This window comes from Salmo salar, unplaced genomic scaffold (genome assembly GCF_905237065.1).
Source record: "Salmo salar unplaced genomic scaffold, Ssal_v3.1, whole genome shotgun sequence".
Classification (NCBI taxonomy): Eukaryota; Metazoa; Chordata; class Actinopteri; order Salmoniformes; family Salmonidae; genus Salmo; species Salmo salar.
The window spans coordinates 664,806-672,500 of NW_025548099.1; positions in this window are offsets into that span (position 1 = coordinate 664,806).

Here is a 7,695-nt window from a genome sequence, read left to right on the forward strand (position 1 = left end):
AACACTAACCTTAACTAGGTGGCTAACGTTAGCTAAGCTAGAGGATAGGGTTAGGGGTTATTGTTAGGGTTAAGGTTAGGGTTGAGGTTAGGAGTTTGGTTAAAGGGATAAGGTTAGGGGATTTTTTAGCTAACATGCCAAGTAGTTGCAAAGTAGCTAAAAAGTAGTTGCTAATTAGCAAAAATGTTAAAGTTGTACATGATGACATTCAAATACACAACCTTTGGGTTGCTAGACCCAACCACCCCGACCAACCACCCAACTTTTGTTTTTGCCATAATTAACCTTCTGTCTTATGTAACCATACCAAACATAACACATCATACTAATTTGGAGGTCCCGGATTTACATTTACTATGTTACATCTAGTCTATGAGACCAGGCTGAGTTAAGGCATACTTTCACAAACTGTCTCTATCCCTCTCTCATTGTTGTGTTGTGTACATCTCCTATGTGGTTTATGCGGTCTGTGTGTATCTAACCTAAAGTAGCAGGCGTAAAAGTTTCTCTCTGTCCGAGCTGGAAAGAACAGCCAGCTTGCAGAGGTGCAAAATGTACTCAATAGTCATAGTTGAGTAAAAGTAAAGATACCTTAATAGAAAATGACTCAAGTAGTAGTGGAAGTCACCCAGTAAAATACGACTTCAGTAATTAGATTTTTATTTTAATTTAACTAGGAAAGTCAGTTAAGAACAAATATTTATTATTTACAATGACGGCCTACCCTGGTCAAAACCGGACGACGCTGGGCCAATTGTGCGCCACCCTATGGGACTCTCAATCACGGCCGGATGTGATACAGCCTGGATTCAAACCAGGGACTGAAGTGACACCTCTTGCACTGAGATGCAGTGCCTTAGACCGCTGCGCCACTCAGGAATAAAAGTCTAAAAGTATTTGGATTTAAATATACTTAAAAAAAATGGAATTGCTAAAGTAAAAATAATTTCAAAATACTTATATTAAGCAAACCAGATGGCACAATGTTTTTGTGGATAGCAAGAAAGACATCTGCCTCACCTGCCCTGAATGACGGGTTGCCACTGGCTAGTACACATGATTCAATTATTTTGGATAAGATATTTGTATTTGTCAAAAGGGCAGTTGAGCATCGTGTCACCAGAATAAGACCCTCGATATTTATTGGAAAGGAGCACCAAGCTCATCACCGTGCACTTTCAACACTGTGAAATTCATCATAATATACTTAATCTGTTGCCTAAGAAACTGCATGGTTTCCTGAGTAGTAGTGGGAGGGCCACACTCAATATCATCGCGTGACAAGTTTACTTCGATATGATGGAAATGACATAAAGATTTGAGCATAAAGGCGTTTCCACCGCCATTTCTCGCATAATTAATTTTACAGACAAAAATATCCCACCATGTCGAACGAACAAATTAAAAACTGTTGATAAAAACGTGGTTAATGTAGTTAATTACGACATTTCTGCGCTGAACTAGGTTGAATATTTGGTTAATGAAAACTACAACTCCCTTCAGCCCAGTGTCCCACATAGTTCTTGACTTGATTTCTCTCGTGAATGATTTGATTTCTCTCTGGAGAAACGGCGCGTTGGGATCACAGAAATAACGAACTAAATGGAATTCAAGTCATTGAACCCACATCGGTCAATTAGTTGTTGAATAACCGGAGAAAAAAAATACGAAATTTCGGTTAATCGCTCAGCACTTGCCCTCTCTCCAGTGCTTAATTTTAGCCGGATCCTACTGGAACAGGATCTGGCACCTCTCCGTCTTGGAACAGTTTCGTTTTGTCCGGATCCGGTACCTCTTCTGGCATGAAAAATAATTGTCACTTTTTGCAATGTAAAGATTCTAATAAACGTGATCAAAGTTCTTTGGAGTTGCCTCTTCTTTAATCCCCCCCATCTCTCACTACAATGAGATTCACTTTCTATTATCTCTCTCCCGCTCTCTACTCCGATAGACATGAGCCTGCAACTCTCATCTCTCCAGCATTGCAATTCATAATGTCCTTATAGAGCCGCGCAAAGGGTTGAAATACATTTGACAAAGTTATGGTTACTGCTGTCTGTTGAGAAATAAATTAAATAGGCCTAGGCTATTGATGGATTCAATGTCGTTTTCATTGATCTCAGATTCTCAGTTTGTCCGTGTCTAAATTGCCTGTCATTTCGATCATTTTGTGCTTTCAAGACAACTTGGAACTCGAAAAAAAATAAGCCGAATCATGATGTCAGTGATCGTCAGGTCGGAAAGTCGGAGCTCTAGAAGAGGCCAGAGTTCCCCATGTGGAATTTCAAATTGGATGACCATCAACAAAAAAAAAATCCAGTCTGAGCTCGTTATTTCCCCAATTTCGCAGTTGTCTTGAACGCACGGAAGTCTGAAGTCGTAGATTGCCCAGCTCCGAGTTCCCAGTTGTTTTGAACGCAGCATTAAAAAAAGATCGTGCCAAAATCTCCAATCGTAAAATGACGTAGAATTGCATTAAATGCGTTTATAAAAGGCCAAACATTTTCTGGACCCTAGGCCACAAACCTTTTTCCCCATGTGGGCAACTTCTGTAAATGCCTCTACTTACTGCTCTATGCCACTACGCAAATGTGATGATATGCATGCAATGCAGGTCACCCCCCTCTCGTGCTCACTTGTTCCGGCAACTCCTGATTTACAAATTAGGCACTGTCTAGCTCTTTTTTTCTCCCTCAGTCAGTCTTTTTCCAGTAACTCCACAGTCAACAACTCCACAGTCAACAACGTCTAGCCTAGGGGTGTCAAATTCGATTCACAAGTGTCTGCGGGTTTTTGGTTTTTCCTTTCAATAAAGACCTAGACAACCAGGTGAGGGGAGTTCCTAACTAATTAGTGACCTTAATTAATCTATCAAGTACAAGGGTGGAGGGATAACCTGCAGACTCTTGGCCCTCTGTGGAATGAGTTTGACACGTGACTAACCCTTACCTAGCTCTCTCTCTCTCTCTCTCTCTGTGGCTTGTATTCTTTCCCCTGGCTTCCTTGTTTGGGCACTCTCTCCCTCCCCTACTCGCTCTCTCCTCTTCCCCCTTTCTCTCCTTTCTCCCCCTCTCTACTCTGTTCCTCTCTCATTCTTCCACCCCTGGCAGTGCACTCTTAATCCCCCCGCCAGAGTCCATGCCCTTGTAGAGCAGAGAGCATACGCTGGCGACCGTCAGCCCAGCTCCAGTTGATGAGGTAGCAGCATATCGCTTAGGGGCCCTGGCATGGGTCACATCCTGCCACGGCCCTGCCGCAGCCTTCAGGGAGGCACCATCCTAGTCAACTCCCCCTCCACTATCACTGCACTTCATGTGTAAGCACTGAGCATTCATGGCTGCTTCACCCAATCATAATAACTTATCACAATAAAATAACAACAGCTTGCAGTCAACGGTAGATCCACCTAGCCAGGTAAACACTTCTTTAATCACTAGATTGTAATACTGGGGTGGTGAACTATTAATGACTTACCACATAATTGTTAACAATATATAAATGAACGTCATATAAATGCACACACTCAATCTCATAGCAATATAACAAGGTCATTCTTCTTTCCGATTTGGATAATCTGGCAACGTCAAAGCATTCCCCCTAGCATGTCCATGTTTGTCTTGTCTTATAATGCATTTGTGTGGTATGGAGTCCACATACCTACAAATCCAGAAGGCTAAATTAAAATGGCGTGCTGACTGTTAATGGAGTGGGACAAACATATGACTTCACTGTCTGTTGTGGCTTCAAGCTCATGTAATGAATAATACAACAGTCTCCACCTGTATCAGTGCAGTCAATGGGCCTGACAGTTGCTATTTATATGTATATTTTCAGCACAGTGTCTTCCCTCCACGATCACACTCAGTCAACTTGTCCTTGAATTACACAGACAAGATAGCAAAACAATACCCAGAGAAAAGACTGTTTATTATCCTCTTTTAAAAGCTAATCAGCATGTAGTGACATAGCCTGATGCAAAATAGAAATTCCAGGAGAAAAACTCTCCATGTAACTAAATTATGCTCTGAATGAAAGTAAGCTCACCCATGCGGTTAATTTGACTAATTTTCTGAAATGACTTTTGTTTCTCATGAGGCGATGTAGCTAGCTAATGAGTTTGTCGGTCCACTCCAGCTGAATAATATGTATAGAGATCCTATTAAATAACTATTCTAATATTCTAATTCATAATTCTATGGTCATATGACCCACAATGAGAGACAACTGGGGAATGCAGCTGATCGGTAGATTACTACGCTGACATCACAATGTCAGACCTGGGAATTGATTGAATCAACGTGAATAGCTTGAAACATTCATGACTAAGACCTTTGTATAGACAGACATAGCTATCCTGATTTGTGCTGCAGCGAAAATAGAGAGGATGCATAGTACAGTAATGCATAGTACAGCAACGTGAAAGTGCAATGGTCTCCTGAGGGATCTTCTCCCAGACCTGGACTAAAGCATCCACCAACTCCTGGACAGTCTGTGGTGCAACGTGGCGTTGGTGGATGGAGCGAGACATGATGTCCCAGAGGTGCTCAATTGGATTCAGGTCTGGGGAACGGGCGGGCCGATCCATAGCATCAATGCCTTCCTCTTGCAGGAACTGCTGACACACTCCAGCCACATGAGGTCTAGCATTGTCTTGCATTAGGAGGAACCCAGGGCCAACCGCACCAGCATATGGTCTCACAAGGGGTCTGAGGATCTCATCTCGGTACCTAATGGCAGTCAGGCTACCTCTCAATTTAGAACGCTCATTTAGAACGCTCATTTAGAACCCTCATTTAGAACCCTCATTTAGAACCCTCATTTAGAACGCTCATTTAGAACCCTCATTTAGAACGCTCATTTAGAACCCTCATTTAGAACGCTCTTTTAGAACCCTCATTTAGAACCCTCATTTAGAACCCTCATTTAGAACGCTCTTTTAGAACCCTCATTTACAACAACAATCAGCGTTTGAGCTGGACACACTTTTTTCAGAAACTATTTACACAAAAACACACACACAGTCCTTACAAAGTTTATCTCCAGAATGTGAGCAGTTTATTTTTGGATGCAAATGGTTCATATATTCACAGAAGTATATATATTTAATCACTGAACAGTAGCAGACCTAACTTCATCTGTTCCTGACTCTAGATAGTGGATTAAAAAGACCACCTGTTGTTACATCAACACCAGACATCATGATTCATGGAAATGGACATTGTATTTTATCAAATATGAAAACCTTAAATCTCTTCAAATTCAAATCAGTCAGAAAATAAGGATCGTACATAAAACAGAGCAGAATAAATCATCACATCACCACCAGCTCAGCTATAGACTACACCAGCGTGACTTGTATCTATGTGGACCCTACTACAGTTTAACCAGCTCAGCTATAGACTACACCAGCATGACTAGTATCTATGTGGACCCTACTACAGTTTAACCAGCTCAGCTATAGACTACACCAGCATGACTAGTATCTATGTGGACCCTACTACAGTTTAACCAGCTCAGCTATAGACTACACCAGCATGACTAGTATCTATGTGGACCCTACTACAGTTTAACCAGCTCAGCTATAGACTACACCAGCATGACTAGTATCTATGTGGACCCCACTACAGTTTAACCAGCTCAGCTATAGACTACACCAGCATGACTAGTATCTATGTGGACCCTACTACAGTTTAACCAGCTCAGCTATAGACTACACCAGCATGACTAGTATCTATGTGGACCCTACTACAGTTTAACCAGCTCAGCTATAGACTACACCAGCATGACTAGTATCTATGTGGACCCTACTACAGTTTAACCAGCTCAGCTATAGACTACACCAGCATGACTAGTATCTATGTGGACCCTACTACAGTTTAACCAGCTCAGCTATAGACTACACCAGCATGACTAGTATCTATGTGGACCCTACTACAGTTTAACCAGCTCAGCTATAGACTACACCAGCATGACAAGTATCTATGTGGACCCTACTACAGTTTAACCAGCTCAGATATAGACTACACCAGCATGACTAGTATCTATGTGGACCCTACTACAGTTTAACCAGCTCAGCTATAGACTACACCAGCATGACTAGTATCTATGTGGACCCTACTACAGTTTAACCAGCTCAGCTATAGACTACACCAGCATGACTAGTATCTATGTGGACCCTACTACAGTTTAACCAGCTCAGCTATAGACTACACCAGCATGACTAGTATCTATGTGGACCCTACTACAGTTTAACCAGCTCAGCTATAGACTACACCAGCATGACTAGTATCTATGTGGGCCCTACTACAGTTTAACCAGCTCAGCTATAGACTACACCAGCATGACTAGTATCTATGTGGACCCTACTACAGTTTAACCAGCTCAGCTATAGACTACACCAGCATGACTAGTATCTATGTGGACCCTACTACAGTTTAACCAGCTCAGCTATAGACTACACCAGCATGACTAGTATCTATGTGGACCCTACTACAGTTTAACCAGCTCAGCTATAGACTACACCAGCATGACTAGTATCTATGTGGACCCTACTACAGTTTAACCAGCTCAGCTATAGACTACACCAGCATGACTAGTATCTATGTGGGCCCTACTACAGTTTAACCAGCTCAGCTATAGACTACACCAGCATGACTAGTATCTATGTGGACCCTACTACAGTTTAACCAGCTCAGCTATAGACTACACCAGCATGACTAGTATCTATGTGGACCCTACTACAGTTTAACCAGCTCAGCTATAGACTACACCAGCATGACTAGTATCTATGTGGACCCTACTACAGTTTAACCAGCTCAGCTATAGACTACACCAGCATGACTAGTATCTATGTGGACCCTACTACAGTTTAACCAGCTCAGCATTAGACTACACCAGCATGACTAGTATCTATGTGGACCCTACTACAGTTTAACCAGCTCAGCTATAGACTACACCAGCATGACTAGTATCTATGTGGACCCTACTACAGTTTAACCAGCTCAGCTATAGACTACACCAGCATGACTAGTATCTATGTGGACCCTACTACAGTTTAACCAGCTCAGCTATAGACTACACCAGCATGACTAGTATCTATGTGGACCCTACTACAGTTTAACCAGCTCAGCTATAGACTACACCAGCATGACTAGTATCTATGTGGACCCTACTACAGTTTAACCAGCTCAGCTATAGACTACACCAGCATGACTAGTATCTATGTGGACCCTACTACAGTTTAACCAGCTCAGCTATAGACTACACCAGCATGACTAGTATCTATGTGGACCCTACTACAGTTTAACCAGCTCAGCTATAGACTACACCAGCATGACTAGTATCTATGTGGACCCTACTACAGTTTAACCAGCTCAGCTATAGACTACACCAGCATGACTAGTATCTATGTGGACCCTACTACAGTTTAACCAGCTCAGCTATAGACTACACCAGCATGACTAGTATCTATGTGGACCCTACTACAGTTTAACCAGCTCAGCTATAGACTACACCAGCATGACTAGTATCTATGTGGACCCTACTACAGTTTAACCAGCTCAGCTATAGACTACACCAGCATGACTAGTATCTATGTGGACCCTACTACAGTTTAACCAGCTCAGCTATAGACTACACCAGCATGACTAGTATCTATGTGGACCCTACTACAGTTTAACCAGCTCAGCTATAGAC